Source organism: Balaenoptera physalus (genome assembly GCF_965194825.1).
Source record: "Balaenoptera physalus genome assembly, chromosome: 11".
Classification (NCBI taxonomy): domain Eukaryota; kingdom Metazoa; phylum Chordata; class Mammalia; order Artiodactyla; family Balaenopteridae; genus Balaenoptera; species Balaenoptera physalus.
The window spans coordinates 30,498,995-30,515,074 of record NC_138896.1 but is presented as its reverse complement, the minus strand read 5'-3'; positions in this window follow the sequence as shown (position 1 = coordinate 30,515,074).

Here is a 16,080-nt window from a genome sequence, read left to right as displayed (position 1 = left end):
ACCCAGGGTTGAAAGTTCTTTCTAGGTGTCATAGGTACCACACCACCGCTGTGGGCAATGACTTCATGGGTATGTGGAAAGAGCAGTGAGGGTGACTTTTGGTCACAGTACAGATGGTGTGGTCGGCATTTAGGCATTGTCACTTTATCTTGAAGTAGTCCAGATCTCCTTGTGATGCAAATAGTGTCGTTTGGGGAATAAGCAAGGGATAATGATTTATAGGAGAGAAAAATCACAGAAGCTTCCACTGAGACAGTTGTTCGTTCATTCATTCATTCTGGTACCAAACCCTCTGCTAAGTGATAAAAGTTGAATTGGGAGTTCTTCTCATCCCTGCAAGGGGTTTTGGTTTGGGGGCCAAAAGAAAGGCCTTGAGCAAAAAGGGCCCAGGTTGGCTTTAACAGTGTAAATTTTATTTTTTTCATAAGAAGAATGGAACATTAGTTGAATACCTTCTGTGTTCAAGTCATTGCGGTTGTAAGTTAGACAGCCCAGCATCTGTGTCTTCAAGCAGATAAAACAACTGCACTTTACAGAGGCCCTGGGGTTTTCAGTTTACAGACATCTTTAAAAACATGTTTTAATTTAATGAAACTTCCATTTTTTAAAGCGGGACATCCACAAGTTGAAACACATCAAGTAAAATATCTCCCTGATGGGCTTGAGAGCCTGAGCGTGGGGCAGAAATATTTGACTGGAAGACTTCCCAATCCACTCCAAATTTCTTAGCTTTTTGGGTTAAATCCTGGAGAAATTGTGTCTAACTTTCCACTGGAGGTGGAAGGCATACAACTCCTCCGCATAACCAGGGAATGTACTATTCCACAGGGTTTGATTTTAGCCTTGCTCCCGACTCTTAGAAGTGTCCTGTCCTATTTGCTTGAGGCCTGTAATTGCATTCTCAGGGTTAGAGGGCCTTTCATCTTCCTGTTACGGGTCATTCTTCCTGAGAGCAGGAACTCTTTTTAGCTTCAAATGAATGCTACTGTATGCTTTACCAAAAGCAGAAGGAAAGTACAGCGGGCAGTAGGCCATAGCAAGCAGGTCAGGAGAGAAACGGAGTCAGGAAACAGATGGTAATGGGGGAAAGGAGGAAGGAAAGCATAAATATGCTAAAACAGGAAGTGGAAGGAGGGGAGGCAAGCCTTGCTCTCTTCTTTATGCTGAGAATTGCCCATGGTCAGAAAGTCAGAGCTGCCATCTTGTTTTAAGATGAGCCCCCTCTAGCATTTTGTCTTTAGTCTTTAGCAAAGAAGATAGAGCTGGAAGAATCACTGGGGGAAGCTTTTAAAAAATACCTGCTCCCAAGTCCCACCTCCAGAGATTCTGAGACCACTGGTCCCAAATAGGATTCAAGCATTGGTACATCCTTGACGCTCCCCAGGTGAAAGCCATAGTTGAGAACCACTAGCAAACCCCCCCCCCTAATTATTATGGATGGAGAAATCAAGTCCCAGAGATGTTAGGCAACTGATAGAGGTCCACACAGCTAGACCCAGAGGTGGATCTAGCACTCAGGTCTCCTGCTCCCCGTGGAAAAATGTTCTAATAATGCAAGTTGAATCCCTCACACATCAAGGCCAAGGCCAGGCATGCTACAGATGTCAGAGAAGTACTTCTTTCCCTAATAGACTTCTTTTTTTAAAAAACACCTGACATGGGGCCTGTCACATAGCAGCACTTAATAAATATTTGCTGAATGAAGGCGCATGGCACGTGGGATTTTCCTCCCCACTTCCACCAGAAGCATTACAATAACACGTTCAAAGGTGCTAAAGCGAAATGGAAACGACTTTCACATTCAGTCCCTTTCTTCCTGACCACTGGTTACCTTTTTGTGACTCAATCTACAAGCCTGTGATTGAGTGGATGATGGAATTCAAGGGGGTTTCCATTCAAGTAATGAAGGAGCTGTTGGGTTTTCAGCTTCAAATTCTTTCCCTTGTTAGAGAAAGTGAAACATTATCTTGAGTATTTAAATCCTGCTGAATGGTTTTTCAATAGAAGTGATTGAACAAAAAACCATTTTTTTAAAAATAATTTTTGGAGGAATTTGTTCCATTCTGTCTTGTGTTTCACTCTAAACAATTTTTTTTAGCAAAAATTATTCTCCGTGCCATAAATGTGTGGTGAGTGCCTCCCAGCCATATTTCCACACAGAACACAGGTCTTTGCCAATTTTTTTGTGTGTGTGTAGAGCCCCACGGATGATGGCCCAGAACTGAAACCCTATCTAATGCTACTAAAGTCTTGGATTGAGAAAGGTCTTAAAATCACCTTTGGTGGTTTAGAAAGAAGTCTCTAAAATCAACCCAGGGTCTCCGGTTTCTTTTCTTTACTAGGATTGTTGATGACGCGAGACAAAGCCTTCTTCGTATTGGACTGGAAACTTTTGAAGGCAAGGATCAGGTCTATTTTCTACCTTCACATCCTTCACACGTGGTATGTCCTCTAAACCATGCATTCTCCACAGAGGTGATAATGCCCCCAAGGGGTGAAAGTGATTCTTGGGGGAGGGCAATGAAAATGTCTTAGAAATGGTTTATGGCCCTTCAATGGGCCACAGTACATAAAGAGATACACAGTATATCGGTGGTATTAAAGTTTCATGGGGAGATTGGGCGAAAATTTTCTAAAAAGGCTCCTTAAGGGGAGTCATCATGAGAAAGAGGTTGGGAAACCCTGCTGTAAACATATTTACTGACTGAATGAATGAATGTGATGTCGTGCTGGAGACAACGCATATTCCTGGAAAATTGCTAAGAGACAGTGTTTTGTGGGTCTGTTTTCTAAAGCTGGACGGCTAACCTGGGCAAAGACTCCTGTGTGCAGAGATTTCGCCGAAGGCCATGACATTTCGACTTCCACTGGACCTGTTCTCTACGTTTCTCATCGTCCTTTTGATTTGAGATTCGAAGTTAAACCACGGGCACCAGGGATGACTCCTCAGCCTTTTGCTTGTTTGAGTGTAAAAATAGGAGAGTTGGATCCGTGGGAATCACCTGAAGGTCATAAAGCTGGGTGGCATGAGAGTAGCAGTGGCAAGGAACAAAGCAAAGCAATTTAATAGGGTCGGATCCACCAACTTTCACTTACAGAGCATCTGTTCAGCTGTGTGTTACCTCCACTATGGCTCCACCACTTACCAGATTCTATTAAGACGTGAATCTCAGTTTCCTCATCTCTAAAATGGGGACAAGATGGGTACCATAGCCACATCATAGGGTTCTTGTTGGTATCAAATGGGACCATAGGTATGGACAAACATTCTAAACTGCAAATTATTAATTTTAGGGTGCTATTATTATCCTGACGATTGAAATATTATTAGGAATAGATTCTGTATGAAGAAGCAAGGGAATATTTGAAGGAATAAGATTTTCCCATGCCCAGGGCACTTAGTGGGCCCTGGAAGACCCCACGTGGCCCTACTTGAATGCAAGGGGGGCTGGGAAATGAGACCTCTGATAGGGCAGTGACCACCCAGAAAGGATGGGGGCACAAGGAGGACGGATAACAGGCTCTGCCACAAGAGACAACAATGTACCTAAATATTAATCTTCCCTAGTGCAAGGGCATCCAGGAAGTTAAACCATTATAGGATGGTCCCCTTGAAAGCATTCCCAGTTCCGAATCTTGCCACCCCCTGACCCTCCCCATCTCTGTCCTTGGGTCTCTCTGCCTCTTTGCAAGAGCACCTCCTTCTTTTCCACTTTCACCATATAAATTCCTAGGTTTGAGGAAGTGCCACTCCACCTAATAGGAGTTTCTCTCACCAAAGAATCCAGCTCTTACCCTCCAGGAGTTTTCCCCTAAATTGGAGTTCTTCAGTCTGGAATAATCTGCCATCTTTGGTGGTTCCTGAGGGGAGACTAGGACAGTAAAACATTCCATGGTGGTCTTTGACATCCCGAGACCTTCAGTATCTATGGGGTGGGAGTATGGGCACAATCGATCTGGTCCCCACAGAGCTTTCCAGGTTCAAGATAAGGAGCAGTTACGCTTTCTTATTTTTCCAGGTTTCTAAAGTACATATTATTGGAAGAGGCACACACACACATACTGTACACACACACACATCTTCTGAGGATGAAGATGAATTTTCAGAGAAATTCTGATTTCAACCGATGAAGAAGGGCAGAAACACTTTCTTAATCACCCCACATTTGGTGGACTGCTTCTCTCATAGTAGAATTAATGATTCAAGTATTAACACAGAGAAGTGTTGGTTGGTTGGTTGATTTTTTCCATTCTTCTTTGACTTTTAAAAGTACTCTAAAACCTTCTGAGAAATGTGAAGCATTGGAATTACCATTTGCAATCGTCTAGTTCAATTCCTAGACAAATGCCCCCCCTTGCCCAATCCCTGTAGGGGGTGGGAATAGTTTCCTTCTTCCACTTCAGACGTCCTTCCACTATGCTTCATCCTGCCATGCTTATTCGTGCCTCAGTACCTTTGCCTATCCCGTTCCCCTGACTAGGAATGCCCTTGAATAATTTTTTTTTTCACTTTTCAATACACAACCTAAGTCTTACTCTCTCTGTAAAACTCTCCCTGGGTTCTCGGGCCCATGCCGTCCTGTTTCTCTGACCTTCCATTATATTCCACAAAGTTGAAAAAAATAATCATTCTATGTATTGTCTTCTCTGTTGCCAATGTTGTATTTGCAGATACACATAGTAAGCTTTAGGCACATTTATTGGCTGAAGGAATGTTAGTGAATGACTAGAAGTAAGAATCCTGGGTGATTTTTTTTTAATTAATTTATTTATTTATTTTTGGCTGTGTTGGGTCTTCATTGTTGCCCACTGGCTTTCTCTAGTTGTGGCGAGTGGGGGCTACTCTTTGTTGTGGTGCGCAGGCTTCTCATTGCAGTGGCTTCTTTTGTTGTGGAGCACCGGCTCTAGGCGCGCGGGCTTCAGTAGTTGTGGCACACAGGCTCAGTAGTTATGGCTCGCAGGCTTAGTTGCTCCACGGCATGTGGGATCTTCCCGGACTAGGGATCGAACCTGTGTCCCCTGCATTGGCAGGCAGATTCTTAACCACTGCGCCACCAGGGAAGTCCCAATCCTGGGTGATTGATGAGAGATGGTTTTCTTAAAACTCCTTGGGAGCAAGGAAATGATCATATGGTTTCATTATTCTCACTAGTTGGGCAACCTTAAGCAACTTACTTAACTTCTGAAAGTTTCAGTTTATCGGTGTATAAAACAGGTAATGACGACCACTTTACCCATTTTTCAGAAGAATCAGAAATAAGATACGAAAAGCGGCAAGCTCAGTGCCTGGCACGTAGTAGGTGCTCAGTAAATAGTAAGTGCCATTGCTGTTACTGTTGTTGTTGTTATTTTCCACAGTACCTGGTACAGTGGGGGGTATGTTGATTAGATCAGGGGGCAAGAAATCAACGGAGGGAAATAATTTGGAGGAGAAACAAGAAGACCCAGTAAGAGTGCCACATCTTAGCACCATAGCCCAAGCCAGGCAGAAGTGAAAACTTTCTCACTGCATTTCTTGGACTGGTGTGCACTGCTGCACCCATACCTTAGCTCAGACTACGTGAGGAGTGTGATAAACCAGTACTCTGAATAGTGCCTTTCATGAGGTGGTTCAGATAAAAATCTTACCATTCAATTTTTTATTTACAACTTCGAAATTCTAGATCGGTTGACATTGGCTCAAACCTTGAAACCAACTGATGGGAAGGAAAATCTGTTATTGATTTACTGACTTTCTCTCTCTCTCTCTCTCTTTTTTTCCTCTGAGCACGGACTAAAATTCTCTCCAAAACAAGTATGGGGGCCTCACAGTCCTTGGGAACTGACGGGGGAGGCGTGGGATGGGAAGCATTTACATCTCATTGCTGGCTCCTAGGGTATCCCCTCTTCAAACTTTCACTCTCTGGCAAACCAGGCTTCTTCCACATCCCCAGGGAAGCCCTTGCCCAGCAGAGAGTCCTATAAACAGGACTCAGCAAACTTGGATTCTGTTCTGGCCGGGATCTCTCTATAACCCCTTCCACCATGTATACACATTTTAGCAGATGCCTTCCCTGGACAGTCTCCTGCCTTTGCGATCACTTTCCAGAGGGGAGGGTCTAGAGGTGGAATATTCCAATCAAGTACGTAAAGTCACAAGGAGAAAGAAAGGTTTTTATCCAGCCCTATAGGGTTAAGCCTGATACAGGGCACAACAAAAGAATGATGGTAATTTTTTAAAATTAATTTTTATTGGAGTATAGTTGATTTACAATGTTGTGTTATTTTCAGGTGTACAGCAAAGTGAATCAGTTATACATATCCACATATCCACTCTTTTTTTAGATTCTTTTCCCATGCAGGTCATTACAGAGTATAGAGTAGAGTTCCCTGTGCTCTACAGTCAATCCTTATGAGTTATCTATTTTATATATAGTAGTGTATACATGTCAATCCCAATCTCCCAATTTACCCCTCCCCCTTCTTCCCTCTTGGTAACCGTAAGTTTTTTTCCTACATCTGTGAGGAACGATGGTAATTGAATGAGTGCCAGATACCGAGCTAGGTACTCATGTATTCTCTTATTGATTGTTCATAGTGATCTTGGATAGTGGAACTTATTACCCTGAATAAATTAATCTCGGGCAGCCCAAGCGACTTGTGCAATATCATAAGGCTGGTAAGTAGTGGGACCAAACAAAGCATTTCCCCCGGGCTTCCCCATCCCTTATAGGAAGGTGTTTCAGGGGCTCCCTGGACTCACTGGGGACTTACAGATCACAGTGGAGAATTGTGCTCAGTGAAGCTGATGATGGAACTCTGGCCCGAGTGGTGGAGCCCTGGGTCCTGCTCCTGCATTGCCTGTCCCTTAAAAAATACCCGGCATCAATCCCACTGTATTTTATTTGGTAAGTCGTTGCAGGACCAACCAGATTGAAGGGGAGGAGAAAATGAACTCCCCTTCTCAACAGGGGAAGTGACACTGATTGGGTGGTCATATCTAATCCACACTAGGTCTCTGGAACTACTGATGCCTGAGGGGTCTGGAGAGCTGAAGTTTTCCCTGGACTTCATCTCCCTGTTGTGCTTTGTGCTTTTCAAAACCCCTCGGCAAATATTCTTTCACTGGATTCTCTTTTCTAAACACAGCAGTTGGAGAGATTCTTTTCAGACTCGAGTCAGACTATGTCACTCCTCTGCTCCAAACCTTCCAGCGACTCCTGTCTCAATCAGAGTTCAAGTCAAAGGCCTTACAAAGCCCTACCCTGTCTGGTCCCGCTTCCCTGGGACCTCAGAGTGACCGCTCAGCTCACGCCCTCCGCTCCAGCCACTCTGGCCACATCATCTTTGAACTGCAGACTCACACTTGCTCCAGGGCCTTTGCCCCTGCCATTCCCACCACCTGGAATGCTCTTCCCCCAAATATTCCCTGGACCCACTCCCTTACCTCCTTTGGGTCCAAGTCTCCCAATTGCAGCCTCTTAGAGATGCCCTCCCCAATTACTGCACAGCACTTCCCACCTCCCTTTTCTGCTTTACTTTTCACCAGAGCACTTAACACCATTAGAAATCCTGTATGTTTGGCTTATTCCCTTATTTCTCTGCTTCCCCCAGTGGAGCTTCAGGGGCAGAGAGACTTTTGCCCATTTTGTTTATGACTGCATCCTCCCCTCCCCAGGGACTACAATGTGCCTGGCCCCCTGGCCCTTAGCGACGATCCACAAAGGCTTAGAATGAAATATTGGATAAAAGCATGAATTCTCATAGCAATGATATTTCTTGGTCAGTGTAACTATTGTGTTCTCAGCTTTGCAGGTGAAGAAACAGAAGCCCAGGAGTTTCCGTGCCTGGCCTGAAGTCACGCACATAGTGGCACAGCCAGCTTTAGAACCCAGCTACCATGCCTTGGGTCTTTTGGGCAACAGCTTGCTCGGTTCCCATGTGGCTGTTTTCATGCAGAGATGTGAATGGTTCAGGACAGGTCCGATCCACAGTCATACAGGCTTTTGCCACAGTGAGAAGAGGGTACCACACTGCTGTCATTTCCTGGACAGAGAAATATGCATCTCTGCCAGCTGGGTTCAGAGCAGTAGTAATTACAAAAGTCTGGAGGGAAGTGAGAAAAAGCATCAGGGACGTTTAACAACCCTCACTGACCTGCAAATTATTATTTACAGTAACACAGAGCATTTCCTCTGCGGAGGCAAAGACATAGACCCTATTATACATGTGCTTTTTTTTTTTTTTTTTTTTTAATAAGCCTGAATCCCCATAGGGCTCTCTGCAAGCAGACAGAGAACAGAAAGGGTGACTGGGCAGGTTAGAATGGACTTACCCTTAGGAGACAAAAAGAATGAATGCTTGCTGTTTTTATTAAATTCCTCCCAGAAAGTCTATGAAGATGATATTAAATATTCATCAGGCATCTCCTGCTGGGTGGGCACACTGCTTGGAGATGGCAGATCTGGAGAAGTATGTTGGGATTGACTGCCAGGGATTGGGGGCGAGGAGTGGGGGGCTTTGATTCTGGTCTCTTCCAACCTTGTCCCTGGGGTATAGACCTTCCCTGGCCTGTGACTGCTCAAGCTGTAACACTTCCACGCATGGGGAGCTCGTTAACTACCACAGCCCTTTTGTCTTATGACACAGCCTCTGTTGAGCCAATGTGTGCCTCCTGTACATCCCCCCTCTCAGTTTTAGTTCTGTGCTCTGGAGTGACAGAGAGTAAATCTACTATGTTAGTATCAAATAAGCACTCTTAACACACGACCAACAAGTTCTTATTGTCTCATTGGCTCTAAAAGGCAGAACGTGGCAACTAGCAGTTCTTGAAAGCAGGAGTTCCCTGACAATCCTCCAAGAGCGTGTGTGTGTGTGTGTGTGTGTGTTATGGGGTAAGGACCATATTTCTGGTGTGATGGCACAGAGCATGGCATTGGAGTCAAGCTGTCTGTGCTCCTGACTCTGTCACACAGCTGTGTAACTTGGGTGTAACACTTAGCTTCTCTGTGCCTCAGTTTCTCCATCTGTAAAATGGAAATAATAATAGTGACACTCTCACGGGGTTGTTGCGAGGATTAAATTAGCTAGTGCCTGTGAAGCATCAGCACAGTGCTTATGTAGCGCATAGTGTGCTTACCTGTGCACTTACCTGTGCGCTCTTATATGCTGTCCATCCAGCATCCTTCGGGAGGATGCTGTTTCTACCTGGTCATAAAGAAGAAGAAACCTGGGGGGCTGGTGGAATAGTCCTTGGTGCCTCCCCTTCAATGCTTCCCTGTTTCTCTCTCTCTTTTTGCTCCATTCATTCCTCGGTCCCTCCCCAGTGGTCTAGTCCCCAGAGACTGTACTCCCAGCTGGATAACTGCCCCTTCCAGTCATAGCCAGAGACCCTTGCACTGTCAGAGGGGATTGGAGAAATCCAAAATTCTTCAAGGTCCAAAGGAGTGAATCTGAGGGTGACATCTCAGTGTCATGAGTGAGAAAGGGATATCTGGGGATAACTAAACGTCTCCCCAGTACCCCTTCACATCACACGCCCATAAACTCACCTACTTGTAGTGTTGGTTGGATGTGTCAGTGGAATCACAGCTTCCTGCCAAATATGTTCAACTTGACATCCTCGACCTCCCTAAGGTCAGGACAAGCCCTTCGATACAGCCAGGCCTGCACATTAGAATGAATTGATACATCACATAACATGATAAGAAGAAAACATGATTGATGGGTGGTATTAATGTTCCAAATGTTGGACGGGTTAAAAAGAAATATAATTAAGGAGTTATATTCAATGTCTTGTAATAACATATAATGGAAAAGAATCTGAAAAAATATATATATTCTTTTCTAGTTCTTTATATGTATATAACTGAACTATTTTTCTGTACACCTGAAACTAACAAAATATTGTAAATCAACTATATTTCAATTAAAAAATAAGCTACAACAAAATAAGCTATATATGGTACAACACAGGAAATAAAGCCAATATTTTATAATAACTACAAATGGCAGAGGATGATTTTTAAAGCGCTTTGTTTTTGCTATAGCTCCATCTTCAGACACATTTAGTCAAATTCTTCTTCAAGGTCTTGGGGCCAGTGACAGCTCACAGGTCCACATGACCCCCAGGAAAACTGGCACGTCCCTAGGCCTCCAAAGTCCTAGGGTGGCCCTGTCTTGTGCGCACCAGCCTCTTGTCTCCAGATACGTTTTCCAGGGGTGAGACAGATGTCACCATGAGCTCCGCAAATTCCCTGAGGTCAAGCCCTCTCCCCCACTGAGGGATTGGAAACTCCACCCTCCCTGGCTGTGTGACTTTGAGCAAGTTACCTAACCTCTCTGTACCTTAGTTCTCCCAGCTCCAAAATGGAGTTAACAATAGAACCTACCTCAGAGGGTTGGAATGGGAATTTAGGGAGTTAGTTTATACACGAAAAGCCCTTAGGACACTGGTTCTCAGCTTCAGTACACCTGGAACCTTGTTAAAACACAGATTGCTGGATCCCTACCCTCACCCCAGAGTGTCCCTTTAGTTTGCATTTCTAACAGGTTCCCGGGTGATGCTGATTCTGTCCAACAAAGCACGCTGTTTTGTTTTACTTTATTTATTTTTGATAGGTAAGAAGTGGATTTATTTAGAGAGACATACACTCCACAGACAGAGTGTGGGCCATCTCAGAAGGCGAGAGCCCCTGAAATATCAAGCACCATGTTTTAGAACAATGCCTGGCACGGGACCAGTGCTATGTGATTTATTTGTTATATATTATTTACATGAGCAATGAAAAAAAGAACACACAGTATCTTTGGAATACATGACATGATTAAATATCACATTTAGAAGATTTTGGATATCGAGTGGATTAGCAAGTCCTCCTACTGCAAGAGAAGGTCCGTAGGAGGATTTGAAGATGGTGGGACATGGAGAGCCGCCTGATATGTCTCAGAATCCAGGAGCCCCACTGGCCCTCCCTCTGCTGCGGAATTTATGGGTAAAACCTGAGACAGGAGCTGAGGAGCCAGATAAGGCCTGCCTGGCCTCACTCCCCAAGTATTTAGGGCTCAGCCTGGCACCAGGCGCTATAGGGAAAAATGACACAAATGATTGGGCCCCTACCTTAAATGATCTCAGTTAAGGAGCTGCATCGAACACACACCAAACAATGAGAAAACATCGTAGGCACTGGAGGTCAGACACGGTGCCCCTACAGACGCTGTAGGAGGTGACCCGTGTGTCCAAAGCTGGAGAGCCATGCATCACACTGACCAGTGTCTAAAGCTTTATCCCCCGATTACCAGTTGTACAGCCTTGGAGAAGATGCTCCGGCTGGCTGAACTTCCATTATCCCATTTGTAAAGAACAGGGCAGCCTATTTATTCCCAGGGTCCCTGGGACGCTATGAAACGCTGCAGAGCCGAGCGAGGACAGGGCCCCAGCCTGTCCCGTGCATTGCCGAATCCCTGCTCCTGGCTGGTCCCCTGGCCTGTCATAGGCGCGCCTTACTTTTTTTTTTTTTTAACATCTTTATTGGAGTATAATTGCTTTACAATGGTGTGTTAGTTTCTGCTTTATAACAAAGTGAATCAGTTATACATATACATATGTTCCCATATCTCTTCCCTCTTGCATCTCCCTCCCTCCCGCCCTCCCTATCCCACACCTCTAGGTGGTCACAAAGCACAGAGCTGACCTCCCTGTGCTATGCGGTTGCTTCCCACTAGCTATCTATTTTACGTTTGGTAGTGTATATATGTCCATGCCACTCTCTCTCTTTGTCACATCTTACCCTTCCCCCTCCCCATATCCTCAAGTCCATTCTCTAGTAGGTCTGTGTCTTTATTCTCGTCTTGCCACTAGGTTCTTCATGACCTTTTTTTTTTTTTCCTTAGATTCCATATATATGTGTTAGCATACTGTATTTGTTTTTCTCTTTCTGACTTACTTCACTCTGTATGACAGACTCTTTAACTCCATCCACCTCACTACAAATAACTCCGTACATATGGTCACCTTATCTTTGATAAAGGAGGCAAGCATATACAGTGGAGAAAAGACAGCCTCTTCAATAAGTGGTGCTGGGAAAACTGGACAGGTACATGTAAAAGTATGAAATTAGAACACTCCCTAACACCATACACAAAAATAAACTCAAAATGGATTAAAGATCTAAATGTAAGGCCAGACACTATCAAACGCTCCTTACTTTTTATAGAATGAGTGAGTGCACAGCTGAGCCCAGGGCTCACAGCGTCTGGCTGGTGGGGCTCCGCACGGGTGACTGTCCTTACTGCTATTTTCACGTTGGGTGATGACTGGCTTGATTCGGGGAGGCCAGTGGAAGGTGAGAAGAGTGCTCTGGACCTGGAGGGATGGAAGGGATGAGGAGGATGAAGGCATTTCCCATGTCGCCGAGGGTGGAAGCCATGATGGGGAAGCGAGAAGGAGCAAGGTGTGTCTGGGGAAGCGAGGGGGCAGGAGGGCTGAGGAGGAAGACGGCTGGGGAGGGGCTGGGGGAGGGGAGCTCCAGGGACTATGCTTCCGACAAAAGGCATTTCTCGTCCCCCACCCCCCTTCCTCAGGTCCATGTGGTTACATGCCAAAAAGGAGGCAAAGAGCCAAGGTCAACATTTCTTCTTGCTTCCATTCTAGTAAATCATTTTGGTAAAGAGGATCAACCTGGCATGGAGGGGCGTTTCTTAACGTTTTCAAATCATCTCTTAGTGTCTTAGGTCAGCCCATAAACACAACTTGAGTCCCAGGGGCCCCCATCTAGCTCACCCTGATATTTAAGATATTAGAAAGATAGCCTCAAAATAAATTGTTCTTTCATCTGATTTGGTTTGAATGCTCCTTTATTCTTCTAGACTTCTGCAAAGTCTAGACACCGACCTGGTCTCTTATGTACCCCCAGGATGAAGAATCAGAGGAGCGAGATGCTCCCTGCAGGAGGAAACCATAAGGAACTATTAGCACGTGGAGAAAGAAAGGAGATTAGAAAACCTGCAGAGAGAGAAAAAGTGCATCTTCACGGGCCAACTGGGTAGCCCTCGGTACATGAATATTGTTAACTTTGACCTTGTCGGATAACTGCCCACACCCAATCCTCCCCCGCCAGCACCTCCATCATCTACCCTCCACACTGCCACAGGGAACCTTTAATAAATGCATGCCTGATTGTCCTATCTGCTTTTTACTTCTGGCTTATAAACCTCCCGTGGGCCTCCCAAACTGCAAGATTGGGTAGGTTTGGCATAGAAGGCTTTTCTCAATTTGCCTCCGATTTAACTTTCCAACTTCATTCTCATTTGCTTCTTTCCTCTTCCTAGACTTTGATGTTTCCTTTCACTGGTGTCTTACCTAGAAGACTCCTATTCACCCTTCAGGTGAATTCATCCCCGGCCAATGCCTCCTCCCTTCCCAGGCCTACCGAGAGGAGGATACTTCTGCTGTCGCCCGCAGTTCCCCAGCCTCCAGCCTGGAGGGAGAAATGCAATCCAGCAGAGTTCACTTCTCCATCTGTCACTATGGGAACCTCAGCCGTCCTTCAGTCTTTCAAAAGCTCCCTCCTCTAGTTTTCCTTCTAGTCTCCAGAAGATGTCGTCTGAGTGCTCGTGTGTGCAGCTCTCATCTCCCTCATGGCATTTGCCAGTTTCCTCCTCTGATGAGGTGGAGCGTTTTCCCAGGTCCCCGCAGCTGCTGTCAGCGTGCTCTGGGGTAACTGTGGCCCCAGTGCTGTCTTCTGCTGCCTGTGGAAGCCTGCGCTTTCTTTCCTGTAGCCTACGTGTACCGGTCTGGCTCACAGCTCTGTGCTGTTGAACCACTCCCAAACGGGGGCAAGGAGAGAATAATCCTCATACGAATATACTGTGAAGAGCTCACACTCCCCTCGCCTTTCCTGTGCACCAGACACGATGCTAAACACTTCTGTGGAGTCTACATTTTAATCCTCAAAATTACCCTGGAAGCAAATATTATTATTCCCATTTTACAGGTAAGGACCACAACAGTGGAGGCTGGGGGAGACGAGGTACCTTGCTTGAGTTCTCACAGCTGGTAAAGGTTGGCTATGAGTTTAAGCCCAGGTCATTTGGCCCCAGAGTCCACAACCTTGACCTTTGGGTGGTGTGCCCTCCCACTTGGTTTGTACACCAGCTCCCGTGAGATGGAGAGATGCCTTAACTCAGAGATGGCCAGTTCCCTCGACAGTCTATCAGCTGGAACTCTCTATTTTACCCCCAAACAGTGCCTGCATATAGTAGAAGCTCAACAAGTATTAAATGGATGAACGAATAAATACATAAGTAGAATCTCATTCTCATCTGACCCTCTCACCCCTAACGGATGGGCCTGAGGTTGCCCTATCCTTCCTCAACCTTCAAAATCAGAGCAATAATGTTGCCTAGATGGATTCCTTCTAAAAAGCAGGCTAAGATGCTAATGTCCGTGAAATGGAACTCCCATCTCCCCAGGTCTCAATGACAACAATGCGATCTGAGCTGGGTTTTGCCCTCACCTGCTCACAAGGGTCTCCGCGCTCTGCAGAGCCCCACCCAGTCACTTTGGGGATCCTGGGAGGATGTGTCACATGTGCCAGCGGTGGTCAGCACATGGTGTCCTCCAGCTCCCCCCTCTCCCCATCAAGGCCCTCCCAATGATGTGCCCTCTGTGCCCGGCCTCCTGAGCTGCCTCTCCCCCATTGCCTGCACCACCTCGGGAACACCACCGTCCACGTTCAGGGCCATCTCCTTGGAGAGTGGCGGGTCCTAAAGGTGCCAGAGCCATGAGCGTTCTGCTTAGATGGGAAAGGGCTGTACCCTACTCTTTGTCACACACCCAGTCACCTGGGGCTTGACCAGGTGATGATCGGAGTGCCCATGGCTTACCAAGTCCTTCAGCAACGCCCCCCTCCAGCTTCACGTGGCAGCCACTGGCTCCGCACATTTGGGCCTGGTGGGTGTGTACATATGTACGTGTGTGTCTCTGTGCCGTCCTCCTCCGCATCCCCCATCCCCTGCTTCCCACACCCCACGCCAGGCTGCTTGCCTTGCTCTCCTTCCCCCACGATGCTAATCAACCCCTGAATATAGATGTTTGCTGGTCTTGGCTCCTCACCCTCCTCCCCACTCATCCGACAAATCCAGCAACATATGGATTCATTTTAAGGATTATCCAGGACGCCCCCCGCCTCCATCCGCTAGCTACAGACCTAGAAGATCAGTTCCTCAGCCCAGACATCAGATGAGCCAGCCTTCTGGGAGGAGGGGATTGCACTGAGCTTTATCAACAGGTCTGGCATGTCCAGATTTAAGGCCTGGATTTACTATGAAGCTGATGAGGCTTAAGTTTTAGGACCTCCCTCCCCCGCTTGCATGCGAGAGGCCCTAGTGCTCGTACGTCTTTGTAAAATTGGCAGAAGTAAGCTACTTTAAGGTAGTCAAGATTTCTGTCTTTTCTCCCCAACCTTCCCTCCAATACCTCCCTCCCTGTCAGGTGACATTGGAGTGGCCATGGGCACTTGGGGGGACCTGGATAAAGGGCAATTGCATTGGGGATACATAAGTTCAGGTTTCTGGGGTGTATATTAGTGTAGTTTGTCAATCACACCCATGTACGATTATGTTACTGCAAACCCTCCTCGTGTAGGTACGTCAGGGAAAATCCTACTACCCGCTGGGTGGACTTGCCCCCCATCATGGCCTGAAGGTGCAGGGTCAAAATCATCTCATTCTGACTGTGTCCTAAGGTGCCTGTCACTGGTAAGATGAGACTGGAGGAGAAGCCAGGTATAAACGTGTGGAGCCAGAAGCCAATCTGTGGAAAAGTCCTCCCAACATCACATATCTAAAATTGTAAGTGGAAGACTTTGGCATCTCATCACTGGAGGACCATTCCAGACAGGGATGGGAAGGGAGAGAGCATGTCAGATCCAGACTAGCTTCTGGTTTCTACATCAGCCTCCTATGTGTTTGATTATCAAACACCTGCCTGTAAGAAACTCATCTTTCATATCTGGGTACGTGTGGGCTAAATCTAACTGCTGCACCCACCGGGCTGAGGACCAGTGTGTGGACGGCTGGAGCTTCACCAGGCTACTGCTT